This window comes from Triticum urartu, chromosome 5 (assembly GCF_003073215.2).
Source record: "Triticum urartu cultivar G1812 chromosome 5, Tu2.1, whole genome shotgun sequence".
In the NCBI taxonomy this organism is placed as follows: domain Eukaryota; kingdom Viridiplantae; phylum Streptophyta; class Magnoliopsida; order Poales; family Poaceae; genus Triticum; species Triticum urartu.
The window spans coordinates 514,345,564-514,348,479 of NC_053026.1; the positions used below are offsets into that span (position 1 = coordinate 514,345,564).

Below are 2,916 nucleotides of genomic sequence, written 5' to 3' on the forward strand. Positions count from 1 at the left end.
CCTAGCTGTCGGCTTAGTTTGAAACTATGCCGACGGCTAGACCGTCGGCATAGACCTGCCACGTGGCAGCCACTGGGAGCTCCTGGAGCAGGCCTATGCCGACGGCCTAGCCGTCGGCTTAGTTTGAAACTATGCCGACGGCTAAGCCGTCGGCGTAGACCTGCCACGTGGCAGCCACTTGGAGCTCACGGCAGCTCTATGCCGACGGCCTAGCCGTCGGCATAGTTTCTGTCTGTTTTTTTTCTTTTTTCTGTTTTGTTTCAGCTCAATTCATTTGAATATATACAGCATCACACAACAAATATATGCATCACATAACAGCTGGCCCAGCAACATCACACAACAAATTCATCATCACACATCATAAGAAGCATCGCAAAGCATAAACATATAAGTATCATCACCACCAAGCATATAAGAATCTCACAAACAACAATAAGAAACATCACAAGCATATAAGTATCATCACCACCAAGACAGCCACAATGTGACCCAAAGGCTTAAGCGCCAGGACGTCGAGCACCACAGAGGTCGTCACCGCCAAGACCGCCGAAGCCCAGGTCGTCACTGCTAGCGGCAGCGCTACCGCCAAGACCGCCTCCACCTCCGCCTCCGTGGATCAGAGTGGTCGGGCTCCGTGTCTCCGGAGTGCTGCGAAGACCACCGCCAATGGTAGATCCACCTGTTCCCTGGATGTTGAAAAGACATATGCACGGGATATATGACTGTGTTGAAAGGCATAACATGCTTTGGGTGAATAGATTGGGGATGAACTAACCGGCGAGGGGCCAGCGTTCTGTGCCACAAACTCCTCAAAGCTCATCAGCACTGGTTGTGCTGGAGGGCATTGTGCTGGAGGGAACTGAGGACACCTGCCGGCTGCCATATCCTGAAAAGCCTGCTGCATTTGACTATCCCTCTGCACTTGGTGTTCATAAAGCCTCTGATGCCACGCCATGGTCTCCTGGCGTGTGTACTCCAGGTAGGCCTACGGTATGACATGATGGAACTCATAAAACTACTAAATGCGGAAAATGAAGTGAGCAATGAAGATAAGAGGGAAAATACTTACAGATTGTTGCTCCTGAAAGAGGGACTGTGTACTGGTCACTGGCTGGCTCGTGCGCTGGCTCAGGCTCGGGTCGATCCGATGAAGCTGTGTGTAGGAGATACTAGGAGTGATCACAGCATTGAGAATCGCCTCCCGACCGTGCTCCTTGGGCCCCATCCTCACCACCGCCATGTCGTCCAGAGGCGCCGCAATGGGGTCAGGTGTGTCAGGATGTAACTTCAGATACGCTTCGGAGTAGGCCTTCTTCCTCCCTGCGGTCTTCTTGCCGTAGTACTTGGGCTCGCCAGGCTTGGGGTCCTTCCGCGTATGGGAGATCTCCCACGCCTGCATGTGTGAGAGCGGCCGCTTTAGTTTCTCCTCCTGCACCACCAAACAGAGGTTAGTCATACATAAGAAAGTAATGGTAAATAGAAGAAGAAGAATGTTTAATGGGGTTAGTCATACATTAACTGCCTTGTGGAGATAGTGGTTTCGGTTTTCCTGAGCATGTACTCCCTCCTTCCCTCGGTTAGCCTTATTTTTGGTTCTCATAGCCGCCCAGGCTCCAGCCTCATCACACCAAAGATCCACCAATGCCGCCCAGGACACGTCTTTTCCATAACACCAATTTGGACACACCTACATAATAAAAGCATAATGGCATGTAGGTGTGTCCAAATTGGTGTTATGGAAGCATAAAGCATAAAGCATAATGTACCACAAGGTAATGAAAGCATAATATATGAAAGCGTAATGAAAAATCTTTTATACTTACCGCCAAGAACTCGGGCCTCTCCAAGGTAATGCCCATCCTCCGCACTTCTTCCTTGGTCATCTTCACACCAAGATAGTCGTGGTAGTATGTGGAGATGGCCTCATAGCGCACCTCGTACTGCATCTGGCTGGCCTTCTTCTTGGATTGGCACAGCATGATCTGGTCCGCTCTAGCCCTGTGCTCCGGAGTAACTCGATAGAATTTCTACAATCATGCATGAAACAAGAATGGAAGAAGCCATGAGTTAAATCATTTTCATGAAACTAGAATGGACTTGTTCTTCTGAAGAGAACTCACCCAGAAAGTAGTGATCACGGCCTTGGCATGGGTCTCATGGTCCGCGTGGCGGGCCGCTTCCCAGTGGTCCCAGCTCGTGGCCAAAACCCGACGAGCCGGCTGCCTGACTGGATCCGGACAGTACAACCCCGGCCAGTATAACTTCAGCAAGACGGTGATGAGGCCGTTGGGAATACGGACCCCTTTAGAATATATCCAGTTGCTACAAAAGAATGAACTATTAGCATGTGACAAGCAAAATAAATAACAACTGGAATAAGCATGTGACAAGCAAACTAATGAACCACTTACTCTTTCCCGTGGGCTCAATGAGCCACTTCTGCTCCTCAGTAGACGGAACCTGCTTTGGTAGCTTTGCGTTACCACGCAGCCACCCCTTCTTGTCAACCCCCTTCCCGTCACCACCATCATCCCCGCCACCGCCCTCCTCCTCGCCTGTCTCCCCCTCCCCAACCTCCTCCCCAACCTCCTCCTCCTCCTCCTCCTCCTCGCCTGCCTCCTCCTCCACCACCACCACCTCCTCCTCCTCCACCACCACCACCTCCTCCTCGTCCTCCCTAGAGTGTACCTCACTAGAGGAGGGTACCTCACTAGAGGAGGGCCTCGAAGACAACACCCCTAAGTCGGTGAGGGTGCGCTCTTTCTGGCCGCGACCCCCTGTAGTGGCTCTCACCCCAGCACCTCGTCCTCTAGAGGCTCTCCCCCCGCCCCTCCTCCTCTAGGGGCACCTCTCCCTTGACCTCCCTGTGAGGAGTCATCATCAAGTAGCCGAGGGGGAGGATTACGTGCTCGA

At 52.2% G+C, this 2,916-nt stretch overlaps 1 long non-coding RNA gene across 1 annotated transcript; it reads right to left on the bottom strand.

The window, feature by feature from the left end:
• Window positions 1-372: 372 nt before the first annotated feature.
• LOC125556499 lies at window positions 373-907 on the bottom strand. The gene is made up of 2 exons (XR_007305105.1): window positions 779-907; window positions 373-689 (listed from the first exon to the last, which is right to left on the bottom strand). It is a non-coding gene; the product is annotated as an uncharacterized LOC125556499 (long non-coding RNA).
• Between the last annotated feature and the right edge of the window lie 2,009 nt (window positions 908-2,916).